The following is a 21377-nucleotide window of genomic DNA, read 5'->3' on the forward strand; positions in this document are numbered from 1 at the left end:
AGAACGCTTTCCAAAGTTTGAAAACGCTATTGGTTTCTCGTCCTGCGCTTCGCGCTCCAGTCTACGCAAAGGAATTCATAGTTCAGTGCGACGCAAGCGACAGTGGCACGGGCGTGGTACTTAGTCAGGTCGGCGACGATAATGAGGAACAACCTATCATCTATGCCAGCCGTAAACTAACTGCAAGAGAGGAAGCCTACAGCGCTTCAGAGAAGGAATGTGCTTGTTTAGTTTGGGCAGCCCAGAAGTTGTGTTACTTGTACGGAGCGAGGTTCATTTTCGAGACCGACCACTGTCCTCTGGCGTGGTTCAATCAAATGTCACACAAAAATGGCCGCTTGCTCCGATGGAGCCTTACTCTCCGAGAGTACAACTGCTCCGTTAGGTATAAGAAGAGAAAGTTGCATAGCAATGCGGATGGTTTGAGCAGGTTAACTTGAATTCTGCGTTTAGGGATCCCGCCTAAATTTTGGGTTTGTTTTAATTTTGTTAAGCCAAGAACATCCCCTCCCATTTAGCAGGGGCCGTATTCTGTAGCGGTTCCTTTGGGAACCGGTTCCTTTGGGCTGTTGCCATTGGTCGGCGTTTCGTTGTCGTCATCCCTGGTGGGCGGGACGACAAATTTTGATGACGTCACACAGGTTGCCAATCTTCTGGAAAGGAACCGGTTCCCTGCTAGGAGAGGAACCGCGGAGAAGTGGTTCTCTCGAGGGTCGCGCGCGGGGGCGAGCATGATGTCGAGGGTTGCTAGGGCAACCGTGGCTGCCGGCTAATCTCGCGCCAGCTGACGAGCCGGCACCTAGACGAGACGAGACAGAGACGGCAATGGCGGCTCCTTTGGTTGTGTTGCTGGCGAGTGCCGAAAGACAACGACGCGACGAGAGGCAACGACGCGACGCGTTCGGCATGGCCGAAGAAGAGTTTCGAACGCATTTTAGGCTCTCCAAAGACATAGTGTGACGTCTTTGCGATGAGCTGGAAGGACATCTCGGACCTCAAAGATTTCGTGGTGTCGACACTACGATGAAAGTGCTGTGCGCGCTGCGGTTTTTTGCCACCGGCAGCTTTCAACAGTGCGTCGGGAATGAAGAAGCGATTGCACTGTCGCAGCCTTCGGTCAGCCGGATCATTACAGCCGTCGCCAAGGCCATTACGGTTGTGGGCAAAGAAAAAGGATGGGTTAGATTCCCATCCACGGCGCAACAGAAAGCCGCCGTCAAGGAAGGCTTTCTTAGCCGTGGAAAAATTCCATGAGTTCTAGGATGTGTGGACGGGAGTCTGATAGCCATCGTTCGCCCTAAGAAGCTCGGCCCCGGCGAAACGGAATCGTACTGGAGCCGTAAAGGGTATTACGCCCTCAACTGCAAGGTCGTGAGTATTGTTCATTGACAAATATTTTCGATATGTGATTGCGCGAGTGCACGTTGTAAAAAACTTCGTTTCGTTATTTTCCTATTCGAGAAAGTAGCGTTTGTGTTGTATGTGTAATGACACCTTTGATCTTGGCAATAGAACCCGGCCGCACTTTTTCAGTGCTCTCTAATCACAGTTGAATAGCCTTTTCGATGCTACAATGTAAACACATTACGCGCGACTTAAACCGGAATAGACGCCGTAGCAGTGAAGGGAGTCTTCGTCTGCGAGCGATCCTAACAGAAGACGAGCCCTTGTGATTCTTATTCGACGTAAAACTAAAGCATTGTGGCCAACAGACTGTAAACGTGAAAAGGAGCATCCCATCAATGAAAATGGTGTGAGGGAGAATGAGAATATGTGGACACCCATTTGCTCTAGCTGTTGCTACGGCACATGCTGCCACTTCCGCGTTCTTTCGCTTGTAATAGGCACTTTGTCTGGAAAAACAAGAAAAAAACACAGGTGGCACTCTCTAGCAGAATCTTGTACAATATGGACGGAAGAAACCAAAGGAATTATTTTGCACATTGTGTTGTGACCGCACGCCATACATGAGCACATGTACACATGCCAACATTGCATTTGCAGGTTAAGATGACATTGTTATCATGCTGATGATTAGTTCAACTGCCTACTGCGTATGTTGATATCTCCTTTTCTGTAATTGTGTTGGCTGACTGAACAGTAACTGATTGGCAAGTAGTGTTGTAAGCAAAAGTTTGTGCCAGATATTTGTTGCAGTGGCATTGACACCTTCTCTTTGCTTTCCCTTACGAGGTGTGTGATGCAAAGCTGAATATCCTGGCAATTGACCCACGGTTTCCGGGATCGTGCCACGATTATTTCGTTTGGAGGCATTCTGCATTTCGCCGCCGCCTCACTCGTGGCCTGTTACTTCATGGAGAAGTCTTGCTTGGTAAGTGCACCTAAAGTAGCAGTGCTTCTTCCACATGTAAAACATACACAGTCAAATAGTTTTGCATCCTAGCAAGCTTTAAGAAAGCGTGATTTGCTAGAAATGTGTTGTGAATGCAGCAGTACCTAATGAATCTACAGCGACTATCGAGAGAAACATGTCTCTCTTAGAAGGCAGATATTTTTACCAGCATGTATACAACAGCTGAAATGTTATTCTGTTTATTTACTTATTAATTTCAATACACTGAATGCCACGTGGAGCGTTACAGGCAGGGGTGTAATTCTACAGAACACGTCGAAATGGCAGTTTTCAAGTATGATGGAAAAGGGTTGGTGACAATGGACTCGGGTAGCTGGTTCCTGGTCACTGTCCTTGGAACGAAGGAATAAGCGTGTGCGTGAAACTTTCGGCATCGACGTTAGTGATCGGTGTAGTATATATTGTAGAATAGTGCAAGTTGCGCTATTTTTCTTTGTGTCACAATGTCTGCAATTTTTTTTGTTGCAGCGACATGTGGTGCTGGAGTGATTAGAAAGGATCAAACAGGTAGCTCGAGTTCGGGTACCTTCACGAGAAGAGGTACGAAAGGTAGAGTAAGGATCCCAGATACTGGCAGCATATTCGAGAGTAGACCTTAGAAGTGTTTTATAAAATAACACTTCTGAAGAGAGAAGAGCTAATTAGTTTTAGTGGAGGATGTACATTTAGGGAGAAGCAAATGGGATGAGCGGAGCAGAAAACCACGAGTATGAAATAAATATTACATGTCCAACTTAACCCGAGAATGAGATTTGCAGCCGAGACAACAGGTGAAATTGGGCTTTTCTTTAAAATGAGTCGAACTTTCTTTACAACTTTCTGGGAAGGTCAATGTTCGATAGATATTGCAACAATAAATCCAAGACCCGCTGCTGTTGTAAAAGGGCCCTGGCGTAGACTGTGTTCTTGCATTGTGCCTTAATGTATCCACGTTCGTTCACTGACGTGCAACACTTTACAGGGGACTCTGGGTACCCGCTAGAGCCATGGATCATGACGCCTGTGCCTGGTCACCCAAATCGCCTCACGGCAGAGGGGCGCTATAATGAGGCACACACATCAATGCGAAATGCCGTTGAGCGGTGCATAGGAGTCGTCAGGAGCCGCTTCCGATGCCTGCAGAGGTATCGGGTGCTCCACTACTCGCCTCAGAAAGCAGCCACTATTGTTGCAGCTTGTGCAGCACTGCATAACCTCTGCCTTGCAGCAGGCGTGCCTCTGCCAGACGACCCAGGTGATGACGGTGCACATGACGACAGCGCACAGGAGCCAGCCCAGGCACAAGTGCCGCTTCAAGTACAGGTGCCACCGCAGGCGCACCCTGTACAGCCTTCTCGAGCTTTGTTTCAAAGAGGCCGTGCGGTGCGTGAATCCATAGTTGGTGGGTTTCGGCTGCCCAGAAATTTTCGCATTGCCTACCTGCAAAGTGTGCGCCGGCGCATTCGCTGGCAAATGAGGCGGAGACATGTGCTGGTGTAACATGTTTTATTTTTATTTTCATGAAAGTAAATAGGCCGTGCACTTCAACATAACACATTGCGTGTGCTCACATGTGGCTAATCATAGTATGCTGCATACTGCAGTAGTGAAAAGCACATGATTTGTCTATGTTGAGCATGACAGATACACATGCAGTGACAAATAACCATGTGCCATTATGTTACTCCTTTGCTTTGTTCACTGTGCTTTTGAATATTGTCTCGCCAGGGAATTTTCTTTAAATAAAGGTTATTTCCAAGGTGAATGGCAACCAATCTTGCATTGTTGAATATTGCTTTGCAATGCCTATTTTACTGTGCAGTATGCATTGTTCCAAAGCTGAAGATGTCTGTTCATGTGTGACACGCAAGAGCAGCATGAGTTACACAGCAACTGAAATGTCGTCAGCAATCTGTATAGCACATATTGAAACGTATAGCAACAAACGAGACATGTCAAGCACTTATTGGAGCAGGATTTCTTTAAATAGCAGACACTCAAGCTTACTACTGCTTTGTTTAAACTCAAGAGTTGCTTCAACATTGCATTTCTTGCACACATGATTTCACATAATGCTCGTAATTGCTGCTTAACAAGGTGCAACAATATAAACAATTCTTTATTTATTCATTTTATTCATTGGGTACCTGCTTCGCCATTCAGGCATTACAGCAGGGAGGGTACAACTCATATAAATGAACACTCAGAATTACACTCATAAAGCATGGAAGAAATCATCATTTGAACAAATACAGACAGTGTCAGGTGGTAGAGTATTCCAGTCTCTTATAGTACGAACATAGAAAGAGTAGCGGAAAGCGTCGCTTTTAACCCTCTATTGCATGGCGTCCCATATTTGGCACATACCGGTTACCATTCTTTTTCGCGTGTGTGAGATTCCCAGTTGAGAATGTGATACCGTCAGAGTAAATCTCGTAGTTATGCGCACTTATTATGGGCAAGTGCTGCCATCTCTTGAGTGATACGCAAAACAGAGGTGAAGTAGATTTTGGGATGCGACGTGAAACTCGGAGGGGGCAAACACGAGCAATTGGTTTTTTTTTTCTCTGAAAAGTTCGACCGCAGAAACGTAGAAAAATTTTGGCATATTTTTTGGCCTCGCCAATTCAAGGCAGTTACTAGTTTTCTCAATTTTGCCTGCAACTACAGCAGAGAAACCGAAATCGGTGTGTGCCATATTTGGCACAATATGAAGTTGAAATACAAAATATGGTAACGTGCTGCCATCTGTTCAATAGCCCGAAGCTGCAGGTCACTCTATCACAAGATGTAATTTTGACGATCGGTACGGTTAGGGCGAATTGTCTACCAAACAGCCGCCTGAAAAGTGAAAAGGAACTGAAATGTAAAGGAAGTGGTGCTTCAGAGGCACTCACAAGCGCGATAGATGATGTAGAGTTATCGTGTGTGCGTTGATACGACAACCGCGCCGTGACATTTCTGTCGAGCTTTGTTGGGAGAGATCCAGTCCAAAAGACTCAGCGCTGGTTTACCTCCGCCAAGGTGTTTCGCGAAATTGATTGCCCCAGCGTAGTAAAGGTCCATAACAGGCACATGGGTGGTGTCGACCTGCTGGACTCTCTGTTTGAACTTTACTGCATACATATCAGATGTCGAAGAAATGGCACTTTCGAATTTTTACGCCTATGCTAGACTTATCGGTACTAACAGCATGGGTATTGTACAGGAGGGTGCAGGAGCAGCTTAGGAGGAGACAAGTACTACCGCTGGCTCAATTAAAAGCAGAAATTGCAGAATGCCTTACCTCGCATAACAAGTGCCTACCCAACTAGCGACCAGGAAGGACTTCTAGTCAGGACATCGAATTCCATGTTCAAGTCAAAAAAAGCACAGGGACCAGCGGCCGCAATGCCACCCAAAGACGACCGATCTGACCAAGTCAGCCACTGGCCAGAATTTGACGAGAAGAAACAAAGATTTAAGCGGCCACCTTGCACAAACAAGTCGTTGGTAAGATAGAGGAAGTGAAACATTCATCTGTGCCTGAACGCAGCAAACAACTGTTTCATTTCATTCCCCACATCACATTAAAAGGCCACCGTCCGTGAAGCTTTGTTTTCCGCCCATGGCAGCAAGAGCCCTCAGCCATCTTCATGGTGTGCGATATTTGGCACAAAGCTTTACCTTTATTATTACAGTCATGTTTGTTTATTCAATCAATAATGAAAGCTGAAAAAATGACTTTCATAATTCATGCAATAGAGGGTCAAAAGGAATCTCACATATCTTTAATTTGTGATCTCGCCTTTTAGAAACATATGTGGGCGGCTAAAAATAGAATTACCTGGCTATCCCCGTATTAGAGTGGTATATGTTATGAAGAAATTTTAATCTGAGATTTCGGCGACGGTGTTCAAGAAGATGCCAATTTAATGCTTTTTTGCTTTCTGTCATGCTAAGCATCCTGTCATAATTGCCAAGGACAAACCGAACTGCCCTGTTCTGCACTTTTTCTAGTTTATCTACAAGTTCTGTAGCATATGGATCCCAGCAAACACACGCATACTCCAGTGTACTGCGCACATGTGTGAAATACAGTTGCTCCCTAAGTTTCTGTGGCAAGCTACTAAAGTTACGTTTCAAAAAATCTAATGCTCCGACAGCCTTGTTCCTAACATGAGTAACGTGTTTGTTCCACCTTAGATCAGCAGAAAAAAATACATCTAAGTATTTATATTCTGACACTTGTTCAAGAGTAGCATTATTTATAGTGTTACGATTGCTGTCGTATGAGCTCTTCCCGGTAAAGGTGACGTGGACACTCTTTTTCTCATTCAGTGACATTTTCCATTTTTCACACCATATGGCAATCAAATCCAAATCGTGTTGTAGTGCTTGTTGGTCAGATTCGCTATTGATGACCCTATATACTATACAGTCATCTGCAAACATTGTAAATATTTATTTATTTATTTACATGTTCCTTACAGGCCTTCGAGAAGGTATAGTGTAAATGGGGAAATACGGTAACATATTAGTATGGAATCGGGAAAGAAATAAACATCAGCATAATGAAAGGAGTACGCACAGAACATGGAAAATTATTACATTAGCAAATACAATATGTAGAGCAATAACAATAAATGGTAAACAACAACATAATAGCATAATAACATTGTAAACGTTTTTGCATGTTATACAGTAGTAAGTATTGTAAAGAAATTGGGACCACTGAAATTCTTTAACTTGTAGAAAAAATGCAAGAAAATTACAAAAGACATGACGTGTTTAGACGGTTGAAACGGCATATTGATCGTTTAGCAGATTGCGAAATGCAGTGTTTATATTGGCATGCAATGGTATCTGGTAGTGCGTTCCATAAACGGACCGCACGGGGCAAAGTTGAAAAATTAAAAGTGTGTGTGTTGCCATAAATCGCGACAGCGCGTCGACTTGGCGTTGACCTATTGAAACCCATGCGCTGATGTTCACCTCTTCGTCGGGCTCGAAGAACGGCGGGCAGACTCCGATGGCGCTCGCCCTTCCAACTAGGGAGAGGACGCGCCCTCGCGGTCCGGGCAGGCTGCCTCCTCCGGTTCCTCTGTGATTAACACGTTTGTTAGAATATGGTGCGCAAAAGCTCCGTCAACGAGTGTGCTTACCTGCTTTCGGCGTGCAAGGCGGCTGCATCACGGCGGGCGTTATACACATCTTTCTTCCACACGCCGCGCCATTGGGCTGCAATTTTCACTGCCGGGCCCTCAGCATTCAGCAAGGCAGTCACTGGCTGCCAGAGCTCCTCCTTGCGCGCCGCCGTCAGCTGTAGACCCAGCACACACGACGCCTTCGCAAGGTAGGGGTGCTCTTCAACAAATGACACGAGTATATCGTGCGGCCTCGCTCAAACATGAGGACCCAGTTTCGGATTCGGCGCGCAAACTGGCAAGTCCAAAACGTAAACAAAGCGAGGCAACTTGTTTGCATAACGTATGGCACACCACCTAGCGACTAAATAAGAAAACAACACAAATAAAATTACAACTCCCAGTAGCGGTCTGCGCCGCAAGCTCACATTTATAACTGAAAATATATTTGCAAGTGTTCTATACAAACCAATGTTTTTTTATCAAACCAGCAACATCCTTCAATTGCTATACCGTCCCCTAAGTACAAACAAAAATGATGACGTGATCTTCCGGCAGACCGCCGCTCGTTGATTGGTTCCCCTCACGCCGCCCCGTTCCACTCTTTCTCCGAGTGACGTAATCCAGACGTAACAGCCAAAGGGAACCGGTTCCCAAAGGAACCGCTACAGAATACGGCCCCAGAACTCCCTCCATGATTGCCCAATTTGTCAGCACGAAATTCCTTCCAAATTGGCGTAGCGAAATGCAGCATTTGTTGTTTCTGCACTTATGTTGTCATTGAAGCCTAGCGGGTCTAAAGTGAGATCCGAGATACGTCATCTCGGCGCAGAGCCGTGTTGTGGGGTTCGCTTTGCAGTTGCCTGTCCTTGTTGGATGTTTTGGGGCGTTGTCAGCATTTCACTGCTGGTCGTTGCAAGCCAAGGCATCCCCCCCCCCCCCCTTTGCCACCAGCCATTCTCTTCCTGCACAGCGGTTATCAGCACTGGCCAGTCGAGATTTTCCGGGCCATTGGTGGAGCTGTTACGAACGGCCTGCAAGGGTACCGTCCTACAATGTATTCCCAGCCAGCTGCAGCTGCGGAGGTGGCGAGCTTCCCAGAAGCGACCTTGGAACCCTTCCCCACCTGCTGCGGCGAATCGTTTTGTAGGGACGACGATGTACCGCATCAACACCCCCTCGGCGCCGCTGTGACTAAACGCGGTCGGCGGACGAAGTATTGTTGCTGAATTCGCCGTGGCCGCCACGGGTTGTTTGGAGCGGGGGAATTCCGGGAAAGAGATATTTTGCAACTGCTGTCTCACGGGTGCCAGAAGTTGTCGGTCAATGGACAGACGCGGCGGCCACTGACTACGCGGTCAGTTCTTGGATCAAGAGGTGCCTGCTCGGGTCAAGACCCCTGTCTGCAAGAAACCCTGTCACCTCGGTGTGTTCAGTGAAACCTGTGCGGAAATGAGTGCGTAAACCCTCCCCCTCAAAAGCGGGTCGACGACGATGACTTTGGACGCTCCCCTTGGTCGAAGACGCTCCCCTTGGACGGCCGTTTTCCCTCACCTAGGGATTTAGGGAGGCCAGAGTGTATTTAAGGAGCCGTTGGCGGCTCCTCAGTATGTATTCCTCTTTCAGTCATGTTAGACTGATGAACTGTAACGTTCTCATGTAAATACTGTAAATAAATCCCATACAAAAAGAAACTGCATCAAGACACGTATTAGCTAATTACCATAAGCACTCATCCAACATTTTGGCGTAATACCATAAGTACTAATCAAACATCTTAGCATAATTAGATCAAGAGGACCTATTTTAGGGTACAAAGTTTTTCTTTAGGCTATACAGAGATCGAACATTTCTTTCTTCGTTAGTGTTCGTATATCTATATCTCGTGCATAACATGCGTTTAATGTAAGTGGGATTGTGTGTCGAACCCATTCTGTACCATAATGTGGGCGAGCGAAGGGAGAGAGAGAGAGAGCAAATGATAAAGGAAAGGTAGGGAGGTTAACCAGGACTGAGCCCGGTTGGCTACCCTACACTGGGGGAAGGGAAAAGGGGACGGAAAGGTTAAAAGAAGAAGAGAAAGTCTACTGGGTATATCGTTTGGTCACTCAGTCCGGATTACAGACGCTGACTCAATCCAGTAGCCTTCAAATATCGCAGCAGAGCTTTTGTGGCGAAGGGAATTTCAAATGGCGGTTGGTACCTAAAGGGATACAACGCTATGGTTTCCTATAAACTTGCTAGGTCTAAAAACTTGTCAAGTTTGCCGAGTTGAGCGCTTTTATAGAACGTTAGAAATTTGTGGGTGTAAATTTTGTCCGATTTTATGATTTTATCCTTACAAAAAAGTGGATCTGTATGTTCTAGAAACGGTGCATTATCAGTATACCGTAGTGCCTTTTTCTGCATTAATGTATAGTTTATTTAGGTTTGTAATAAGTGTGGTGTTTCCCGATACTGATGCGTAGTAGTACAAGTGGGAATTCAGCAAAGCGTAGTACAGAGTCCTTTTAACATTAGTCGGAAGAATGTGACGACAATGACTTAGCACACCGGCAGCTTTACTTAGTAGGTTTTTTATGTGGTCATTTCATGACATGTGCTCCGTAAAAACGACTCCAAGTAATTTTACTGATCTTTCTATGGTGATGTGGTAAAGACCTAGGGTTATGCACCCAGTTGTTATTTCCCCAGATCCCTGTGGACGAAACAGGACACTTCGTTTTAAATTCATTTAGGTTAAGCCTATTTCTTTTGCACCACACATATAGTCGCTGACAAAAGGCCGTAGCTTTAGGTAGTATTTCTTCCATATTTACACCATCTATGAGGACTCAGCAATCGTCTGCATATATAAGGTACTGGCATTGATAATAAATTTGTACGATATCGTTTATGTAGAAGAGAAAAAATATTGAGCCCAACATGCTTCCTTGAGGAACTGCGGATTCAATGGGCATCAGCCTGCATTTATGATTATTTAATTCGACGTATTGTAGGCGGGAGTTTAATAGCTTCTAATTAGTTGCAAAGTCGTTTCTCTATAAAACAACAGTGTTCTAATTTATCGAGTAGTATTAAATGGTTGACTCGATCGAACGCCTTGCTAAAGTCTAAGAATATACCTAGCGTCATGATCTTATTTTCGAAGTTCTTCAGAATAGCTTGCTTTTGAATGAGGAGTGCGGTTTCAGTGCTTCGTCTTTTTCTGAAACCATGTTCACAATCAGTAAGGAGGTTGTGCTTGTTAGAGAAATTTTCTAAGCGAGCGTTAATGACCTTTTCTAGTCCTTCCGAAGAAATAGGCAGTACAGATAGCGGTCGATAATTAATTGCTCAAGTTGTTTTTATCGCCGTTCTTATATATAAATCACTTTTACTATTTGCATTCTACTCGGGAATACGCCTGACGTGAGCGACAAATCGTATATGTGAGTTATATTGGCGCAAGTAAATCAATCACAAACTTAATTGGCTTAAATTGAAGATCATCATCGTCTTGACTGCGGCTGTTTCTTAGTCCCTGAAAAGTGCCAATAATTTCGTTCACACTCGTCGGGTGAAAAAATACTGATTGTGGTATTCTTGAAATATTGTTGTTTCAGCACAGTATTAAATTAAATTATGAAGCTTTACGTGCCAAAACCACTTTCTGATTATGAGGCACGCCATAGTGGGGGACTCCGGAAATTTGGACCACCTGGGGTTCTTTAACGTGCACCTAAATCTAAGTACACGGGTGTTTTCGCATTTCGCCCCCATCGAAACGCAGCCGCCGTGGCCGGGATTCGATCCCGCGACCTGTGCTTAGCAGCCCGACGCCATAGCCACTAAGCAACCTCGTCGGATCGTTTCAGCACAGTATGTACTAGTACCGATTCCGACGAAAAAGTCGTTGAAACAATTTGCAAGGTCGGTTCCTGTGACCACCGTATCTCCAATTGTCAGGTTATCAACTGCTGCTCTACTTCTTGTGCGCCTGCCCGCAGTACAGTCCACAGATGGAATGCCTTCGCCACGAACTTGTGCAGCTGGACGACCAACCGCTGTCAGAAAAAAGAATTTTACACCATCGAAAGGACCTACCGTCACAGAAGAAGGCCGTGCAAGCACTATTGCGCTTTTTGCGATCTACCGGCCTATGTGAACGACTTTAAGTGGAACGCCTCTTGTGTGTGTGTGCCTCCGTGTGTGCGTGATTATTTAACGTTTTCCTGTCTGTCCTCTTTATAACCCCTATCTCCCATCCCCAGTGTAGGGTAGCAAACCGGAGACCGATATCTGGTTGACCTCCCTGCCTTTCCTCTTTATCTCTCTCTCTCTCTCTTGTCATTCTTAAGTTCGTTAAGGTTCTTTCATAAGACGTCACTGTTTCGAAGGCAATTTTCGTTAAACATACGGTTGTAATAATCAACTTTGGCTTTCTTTAGAATTTCTTACGCTTATTGCGAAACATTTTATATTCTTTAAATTGTTCGATCCTCCGAGATGAACGAAAGGACCCAAAAAGTTTTTTTTTTTTTTTATTGATTAGCTTGATGTGGTCGCACGTTATCCACGGCTTGCGCAGCTTTTTTTGCTTGCGATACGTGTAAAGGAAAAGACCACGTGTAATGTTTGTTTAGAATGCTCAAGAAGGCGTCGTATCTCTTGTTGCTATCACCTGCTGATACATTTGGTTCCAGTCAACCTGGGAAATTTTCCGTCTAAATATGTCTAATGTATGTGGCGATATTTTACGATATGTTGTCTCCGGTCATACATGTGTCTGCAAGTCCTTGTGTCGCTTAAAGGGACACTAAAGGTTAATATTAAGTCAACGTGGACTGTTGAAATACTATCCCAGAAACCTCGAAACGCTTGTTTCGTGCGAAGAAGAGACTTATTTTAAGAGAAAATGCGTTCTGAAGCGTCCGCGTACCTCTAGCGCAGTTAAAATCACCCTCCCTCCGATCGAGGAGTGGTGACGTCATGGTCTCGCCGTCGTGACGTTGCGCCGTCGGTGAGTAAAACAGCGCCCGCAGACGGCGCTTCGGCTTTTCTGCGCAAAACGCGAACGCGCGGCTAGAAACAGCCAAGACAGAGCCGACAGCAGCGCGAAAGCGGAACTATGGTGGCTAGCGGAAGGCAAAGCGCGCGACGATAAGCTGGTTCTTCATTTTATGACGCCAACTTCGACGCTCGTTGCAATGGATGACCCTGACAACGACACGTTGGCACGCGATGCTGGGTTCGACTTCAGCGGTTTAAGCACTGATGAACGTGACCTGCTGCTGAGGGCTCGCGCTGCCGGCGTCGTTGCGTACTACTACGACGACGGCCTGCTTTGAAAGGCACTCCACACGACTTCAGTAAGTCGGCGTTGAACTCGTAATCCTCTGGACGAAAATGCAGTGAGCACATTACGTGGTTTTTCGGCTCTTTGCCAGCGCGCTGTGGCAGAGGTAGGGCTGTTCACTCGTTGGCACACATTGATAACTAACGTTGGATTCGGCGCTGCAACTGCTCTTGGTCAAGTTCCACGGACCGTTCGCGCATCCCACGACATCACATGGACGTGGCATTCTCGCTGCTTGTTCCAAATGCAAGTTTCGCGAGCCAGCAGAACCACCGCAGCACGACGCGATAACGAAACAACTGAAACTCCAAAGCGCGCGCGGCGCAAAGTCGAGCGCGCAGAGTCGAGCGAAAACGAAACTTCTCGATCACCCATACTACCCAAGGGTAACGTCAAAATGGTATTTTTTCTTAGAATCGATTAGAAGTAGACAAGTATCATTTTCTTCCGTCTTATAATCTAATGAAATGATCTTTTTAATACGAGTAGTTGAGTACTCGTGACATAAATTATGATAAGGAGTGCCTTCGTCATCGGGCTAGTACCGGAATGTCGCTGGGGAGTCTCAAATCGTGCCATGCATTTACCTCAATTTCTCGGTTACTAAACTCTGTTTGGGATTACATTGACGCCTTAGACGTTCTAGAGCATTGCTTTATCACTTTAACTTGACTTCATAGTAACCTTTAGTGTCGCTTTAAGTATGCAGAAAATTGGCAAGTGATCACTAATGTCACAGGTTACAACACCAGATGCGATTTTTTCACTAACAGCATTAGTTATGAAAATGTCTAGTAGAGATGTCGCTGATTGAGTTACGCGCGTTGGAATCACAATAATGTTCTCAAAACCACTTTGTTGTAATAAGAATAAGAGTTCTGTGGTGGGGCCTGAATGCTTTAAAATGTCAATGTTCAGGTCCCCACCCCCAATTGTAAGCAGCCATTTGCACTGATTAGCACACGTAAGCAGAGAGTCGAGGACATTTTACTACACGGCAAACAACCTTCTACCCCGATTAACGCAGATGATCTCGAAGTCTCTAGTAACAATGCTAAATTCACTTATGACGTCAAAACCTGGTACTGCTACCTGTATAGACACCCCTCCTCCTCTGCTATCCGGACGATTTAAAAAAAAATTATTGTAACGAGGTAAAACAAAGTGGTTAGAGTTGTTATTGTACCAAATCTCAGTGAACATCATTACATCGAAAGAAACTTTGAGTGATTCTAACAAAACAGTAATGTCATCATATTTCCGCTGAATGGATCTTGTGTTAACGTAAAAGTTTAAACAGTTTGTGTAGTTCACAGGGCACAAGATTTGTTATATCGTAAGGAAGAATACAATCGGCATCAATATTGGTACTGGCACGGAAAGCAGACTGCCCAAAGAAAATGTTGCATTTCTAGCCGTCCGCGCAGACCTTGCCGAGATCACTTTCACGCTTTATCGCTGCAATTTGCATTTATCGTCGCGACGTGCGAAAATGTTGCCGTTTTACAGCGAAGCTGCATACCTATACCGTCCAAGCAAATTTCTGGGGCATTGGCGTGGTAAGCAGAAAACTCCCCATACGTAGGCCGATGTCGAAGATAGTGCAATACCGGCCTGACCCGCGGCGGAGGTGAAGCAGGCGATAAGCACTCCCCATACGTGGGCCGATGCCGAAGATAATGCAATACCGGCCCGACACGCGGCGGAAGGTGAAGCAGGCGTTAAGCATTCCCCGTACGTGGGCCGATCCTGAAGATAGTGCAATACCGGCCTGACCCGCGGCGGAGGTGAAGCAGGCGATAAGCACTCCCCATACGTGGGCCGATGCCGAAGATAGTGCAATACCGGCCCGACACGCGGCGTAGGTGAAGCAGGCGTTAAGCATTCCCCGTACGTGGGCCGATCCTGAAGATAGTGCAATACCGGCCTGACCCGCGGTGGAGGTGAAGCAGGCGATAAGCACTCCCCATACGTGTGCCGATCACGAAGATAGTGCAATGCCGGACCGACCCGCGGTGGAGGGGCAGTTCGCCATTAAGGGGCCCACATACAGCTTCGATGGTCATCCTTCTTCACATAGTGGAAGGGCATTTAGTTTTTTAACCCCTACAAATTTCCATCGGGCTTCGCGTTTGCGCGCTACAGCCATGCCCAAAACTCTCTTCATATACTGACAAAGATGCTTATTTATGTAAATGGGCTCGTCTGTCGATGAACCCAAAGAGTATTCAGTCGGCAGGCCCAACTTGTCGTTTGTGAGCCTTGTTTTGCGTGCTTCTTCAACAACCTTGTCCCGCTCATCTCGCCTCACGAACTTGACCACGATGTTTTTTTTTTATTTTTATCTTTTGTTGAAACCCTGCGACATACGTCTACGTCAGTGACTGAAATTGGCTCATTGATTTCCTTGCCAGTTTGGCTGAGGATATCTGAAAGGCATTCTTTGTTTTTTTTTTTTTTTTGATGTTTCTGATTTCCAGGTTCCGGTTACGCGAGTATTGCTGACTTCACGAGGTCAGCTTGTTATGTAGTAAGGTCGCTTTCGATAGCGCTGACCTGCAGTCGGAGCGCTTCGTTTTTTTTTTTTTGTAGTTGCTTATTTTCAGTCAGGGAGGCTTCAAGCCTCTTATTAGCTTCATCAAGGCCATTGCTAATGAAAGTAATGCTGCGTTTCATCTCTTCTATATCTGCCCGAGGATTTCTTTCTTCTAGACGGATACTTCTTTCGAGAGATTCTCGGAGGTTCTTGAATTCATTTCGAAGCTCCTCCTTGAATTCCTGGAAGCACTTTTGCATTTCCTTCGACATTTATTAGCTACCGGAACAAAGCGTAAACACGTTTCACAACACACTGTGGCAGCAGCGACAGGAGCACTTATAAGTGACTTAATGAAGTGAACAAAAAATAGAAAATTGGCTAATCTGCAACGTGAGGCAGAGCCCGATTAGTAGTTGTGGTCGATATGCTGTCGCTGCTGCCAAGTGATCTGTCCACGAGCACCGCTGTCTATTTATGGCCCTATTTATGGTCACGAGGTCCCGCCGTATTGCGCCGCCAGGATTGGAATGCTTCAGGCTTTGAGCAGCGGCCTTACTTCGTCGCCCGTCGCTCTTTACGCATGCAGACCCGTTCAGCAGCCATGCGGATGCGGTTGTGCTGGTTTGCCGATGGCAGATCTGCAACGTGAGGCAGAGCTCGATTAATAGTTGTGGTCGATATGCTGTCGCTGCTGCCAAGTGATCTGTCCACGAGTACCGCTGTCAATTTATGGGTCTAGCGATGGTCACGAGGTCCCGCCGTGTTGCGCCGCCAGGATTGGAATGCTTCAGGCTTTGCGCAGCGGCCTTGCTTCGTCGCCCGTAGCTCTTTACGCAGGCTTACGCAGGCTGTCCTTCAAATGGCCGTACGGGGTGACAACGTGCCAGCTATTTCAGCCCGCTGCACGTGTCCCAACCAACCGGACGGGGCGCACTTCAGAGAACTGCGAATAACCGGCAGCCACGTGGCGCGGGGTCAGCTCAGGAATGTGCTACCCGCCAGCGCCACCCTTGACGGAGCAGAGTTCTACGAAGCCCCTCTGACGTCGGCTCCGGACCTTTACACCTGTGTGTGTGTGCAACACGAGTATGTGAGCCCGCCTCCTCCAAAAGGGCGGGTCATCTTCGGTGACATCGAACGATGACTGGATGAACGTTTCCGTTCGCTTGGAATCAAGGGGGGGGGGGAAGGGGACAAGTGCTTATAAGCAGCGATTGCCGGCTGCTAGAGCGTGCTCGTCGTCGGGAGCTGAGTGCTCGTTGTCATGCTCGAAATGTACTAGTGAGCTGTGTGCTCGTAAACTGTTTGCTGTATGCGTCGTCTTGCGTACTCCATATGGGAGTCACGCTAGACTGTCGATGTATGTCTTGTTTTAAATGTAAATCCTGCAAATGAATCCTGCTCGCCTAGTTCCTGCCAAGGTCCTCCCTACAACTACGACCGCTCCAATCCCTACAAGGCCCGTTCAGCAGCGATGCGGATGCGGTTGTGCTGGTTTGCTGATGGCAGATCTGCAACGTGAGGCAGAGCCCGATTAGTAATTGTGGTCGATGTGCTGTCGCTGCTGCCAAGTTTCGTCACGATGACCACAATAACTATATCCGTACCTTTGTTCAAAATTCTGTGTCTCCTCTGTGTCGTGCGCTAAACAGCTTCGCTGGTCATCCTCCTTCACAGAGTGGAATGGATCGTGAATTTCTTTCATGGCGTCACAAACCAGGCTTTTTTAAAACGATGCTTTATCTTTCAATTCTGCTGTGCGCAGTTCTCTTGTTCACGAAAATGACATGATGTCTGTTTTTCACGTGAATATTAGAAGCCTAAAAGAAATAAGCAGTTTGAAGTACCGACGGCTTTGGGTTCGCTGAATCAGATTTGATATCCTAGCATACACGGGACCATGGTTTACAAGTGAAAATGGTGTACTCTTTCCTGGGTACAAATTTGAAGGGGCGTTCAGAGATTACCGTAAAGGCAATGACTTTGCATGGTACATTAAAGAAAGTTTTCAGTATAGAGTTTTGTCAGACGTTTCACTTGTTCGTATGCACTACGAATCGATTGCTTTGAAATGTTCCGAAACCATAGTTGCTTGCACTTATCGACCCCTACTAGTGAAATTGCAGAATTTGTTCAGTTTGTGCGCGGTCTTCTTGAATATGCGTATATCTTAAGTATGCCTGTTGTTTTGGCTGGATATTTCAATATTGATGTTTTGTCAAACAGCTCCCGTTTTTTTTATGAGGCCATTGATACACTTCACAGCACCAATGTTATCCAATCACCAACAAGAATAACTTTAGAGAGTTACACGTTAATATATGTGTGTGTCACAAATCATGAGTTATGTAGTGTTCTATCTGGTGTGCTCACATTTTATTTAAGCTGCCACCTACCAATATATTGCTTTTTTCCTCGGTTAATAAGAAAAAAAAATAAAAGGAACTGCCAGCTCAACAAATAGTGTACGAGAAGTTTTAATCAAGATAACCTGGCTACATTTAGATCTATATTAGAAAGCACTACATGGAGCGATATGTTTACAATGAGAAAAATGCTAGTATACCTTGTGTTAGTAAAAAGCAAATACGATAGCCCATTTCCTTTGTTAGTAAAAAGATAACAAAAGGTCTTGAAAGCCATGGTTAACGGTGGAGTTGTATAAGCGAATTCTAGCACGTGACAAACTTTCGAGAAATTCATCCGATTAAAAGATCCAGTCATACTTCAGGAATATAAAAAAATAAGAAATAAGTTATGTTCTGATATTAAAAAATCGCGGAAAGAATAGTACAAGAATAAATTTGCCGCAGTCTCAAACTGTCTAAGAAAATCTGGAATTGTCTTAGTGATTTTATGGGAAGCGTTACTTGTCATTTTCCTAGCACACTAACACTCAATAACGTCGACTACAGTGGCGCTGCTTTGGCAGACAAGTTTAATGCGCATTTCCTATCCTCTGGTGAGTCGTCTCAGAAACAAGATCGAAAGCATGAAATTAATCAGTACACTACCTCTCTCTCTCCAGTTGTAAGTTCTATATTCTTAAAGCCGTGCAGTGAGCATGAAGTGTTCACGTTCCTTAGAAACCTATATAAATCCACTGCGACAGGAGCAGATGAAATTAAGGCCACGCTAATTATTGCTGTTGCCTATCTAATCAGCTTGCCACTACAGCATATATGCAATGATGCTTTAGACCAAGGGCTTTTTCCAGACGGCATGAAAATTGCAAGAGTGGTTGTTTTGCACAAAGGTGGCCTCTATAATAGCATAAATGACTATAGGCCTATATCTCTCCTTCCCTTGTTTTCCAAACTACTGGAATATTTGATAAGAAATAGAATATGTATGTTTTTTGACGGCTGGCAAATTTTTGTGAAAGAACAGTTCGGGTTTCATGAGAGGAAGTCGACTGAAATGGCACTGCTTAGTATAAAGGAAAAAAAAATACTTTCTAATATCGATGCCAAACGATAGACAGTCTGACTATTTTTTTAGATTTCAAAAAGGCATTTGATTCTGTTAAACATGACATTGTATTTTACAGGCTACTGTTTTATGGCATTCGAGGAGTTGCCTTAAATGTGATTCGTAGTTATCTTTCCGGTCGCGTGCAGTATACATGTTTCAATGGCCATCAGTCACAACTGCAACAATTAATATATGTTGTACCGCAAGGGTCTGTTCTAGGTCCAATATTCATTATCTATGTCACTGACACAGATAATAAGAACTCCTGCAATAATTCTGTATGCTGATGGTACCACTGTGTTTTTCTCTGGTATGCATCTTGATAATATACATGTTGAGGCTAATACAGGCTTACAAGAATTATCTTTATGGTTGAATACAAATAAACTAGAATTAAATTTTAGTAAAACAGAGGTTATTTATTTAAGGGCCCTATAACGTAAAACTATTCCAATATGTTTTTATTCCAATCTCCTGACGTCAAATTTGCGTAACCGCCGACGCAAGCATCGGGCGGTCACCAGCAGGGTTGTCTGAACAAACCAATCAAATGCTCTCCTCGTTCATAGGAGGTCACTTTTGTTTGCTTAAAAAACGAATAGCATTGCCTACACTGAGCGGCTTGTCTTATCTAATTGGCTCACAAGAGGCGAGGAGCACGCTCAAGTGGAGAGGGATTCAATGGGGTCGAGCCACTGCGCTGAAAATCGGTAACCGGATGAAAAGGGTGGTGCCGGCGTCTGTGATTGGTCCGCTTTGTCTTACTTAGCTTACGGTGGCTCGTCGACAATCGTGGCGGCATGCAACGGAATGACGCTGAAACGGATCCTCAGCAAAGAAGAGTTGGCAGAACGAGGTTGTAAACGTGCCGATAGTGGTCGAAAACGTTACACGGCCACCCCAAAAAGTTTTATTACACGCAAATAAACCCATGCTCTCCGGCAGGTGCGAGTAGCCAGTGCCTGAGCGATCGGCGGCAGCCATCTTTTATTCCTTGCGAAACGGGGCAGCCTGCGGCTATTCAGAAGAAAATTCAGTTTTGTTCGGCATAATAATGCATCTTTAACGCGTACACGTCACTTTGACGCGGTGAGGTTTTGTGGCTTTGTGACGTCATGTGACAGGCAGGTGAAGTGGGTGCAGCCAGAAAACTTTTCACCAATAGCCGAGGGCTAATGGCGAAAAGGCGTCGAATCAGAAATAACTATTTTTCTTTTGTTAGGTCCGATCATGCATAATCAGTGTGTACATGTCATATCAGATGGGGAACTATCGCGGTTTTAATGACGTCGCGTGACAGACAGGTGAAGTGGGGATGGTCCAAATATGTTTTTCACCAATCATGGAGGGCTGATTGCAGAATTGGAATAGAAAAGGTTGGAATAGTTTAACGTTATAGTGCCCTAAAGCAGGCAACAAGCTTGATGATTCTGAACTTCAACTTACATTTGAAAACAATGTAATTGAACCTGTTCTTTTCTACAAGTTTTTAGATGTCCTTTTTCAAGAACACTTAAGTTGGAACCAGCATACTATTGAAATCCATGCCAATATATCGAAGTCAGTCTACGTATTGTACAAAATTAGAAACCTTGTTCCTAAATGACTGAAGTGGCCGTTACATTACACCCTGATTTATTCACGTCTTCACTGTTCTATACTGATTTGGGGGTATACAACCAAAACTAATCTTATAAAATTGATAACGTTACAGAAAAAAGCGACACGATATGTCAAAAATCTTTCATACAACGACCACACAAGTTTGTATATTTTAGAACACTTCGTTGTAAAAGTGAATCAATTATATGAGTTGAAATTTCTCTCTTATGTCTTTAACAAAATCAAGCTCAATACTTCTAAATATCTTGAATTGCACTCTAGTAGTAATGAACGAGAAGAAAGGGGGTTAACCGCGGGGCCCGAGGGGCCTTCAGGTAGCATGAGTGGGTTTATTGACCAGTTGCCTTCACCCAAAAAAAGATCACGTACTCGTGACGCCTGCGGCAGAAAGGGTGTTCCACATCCGCCGCCAAGGTTTGTGAGTAGTGGCGCTGGCTAACACTCCCAAGGTTAGTTCTAGGAGTAAAAATGTAAACACCCAAGAAAGTGGATGGGGAAACGGCGCCACGGTAGCTCAATCGGTTAGAGCTTCGCACACGTAATGCGAAGACGTGGGATCGTTCCCCACCTGCGGCAAGTTGTTTTTTCACCCACTTTCATTGCCATTACTTTGTCATTTCTTTAATTCAATTAGTAAGCACAAGTAATTTCCCCTATGTTGTCCTTGGTTTGTTTGTTGGCTCCTTACTGTAGTAGTAATGTGCCTTATAAATAAAGGTACGACCATTACAGAATTCCACTTGTGCGGACCAACTATGGAACCCAAATGCTTTCATACTTAATTCCAAGTCTTCTCAACAGACATACACAGGCAATAGAAATTATTCAGTGATGTTTGTCCCTGAACGCTTTAAATCAAGAATGCTAAAGCTTAGCTCCTTTCCTGTCCTAATGATTAATAGGTTGTGCATAGCAGGAATTTTT

At 45.1% G+C, this 21377-nt stretch overlaps 2 long non-coding RNA genes and 1 other non-coding gene across 3 annotated transcripts; 2 read left to right on the plus strand and 1 right to left on the minus strand.

Annotated features, from left to right (window-relative positions):
* The first annotated feature begins 522 nt into the window (after positions 1–522).
* Positions 523–4124, plus strand: LOC129380960 (uncharacterized). The gene is made up of 3 exons (XR_008609194.2): positions 523–1371; positions 2194–2332; positions 3336–4124. It is a non-coding gene; the product is annotated as an uncharacterized lncRNA (long non-coding RNA).
* Positions 3845–8162, minus strand: LOC140219530 (uncharacterized). The gene is made up of 2 exons (XR_011895866.1): positions 7498–8162; positions 3845–7436 (listed from the first exon to the last, which is right to left on the minus strand). It is a non-coding gene; the product is annotated as an uncharacterized lncRNA (long non-coding RNA).
* Positions 8163–20956: 12794 nt separating this feature from the next.
* Positions 20957–21029, plus strand: TRNAT-CGU (transfer RNA threonine (anticodon CGU)). Its single transcript has one exon. It is a non-coding gene; the product is annotated as a tRNA-Thr (tRNA).
* The last annotated feature ends 348 nt before the right edge of the window (positions 21030–21377 follow it).

The sequence above is a fragment of the Dermacentor andersoni genome, chromosome 1 (assembly GCF_023375885.2).
Source record: "Dermacentor andersoni chromosome 1, qqDerAnde1_hic_scaffold, whole genome shotgun sequence".
In the NCBI taxonomy this organism is placed as follows: domain Eukaryota; kingdom Metazoa; phylum Arthropoda; class Arachnida; order Ixodida; family Ixodidae; genus Dermacentor; species Dermacentor andersoni.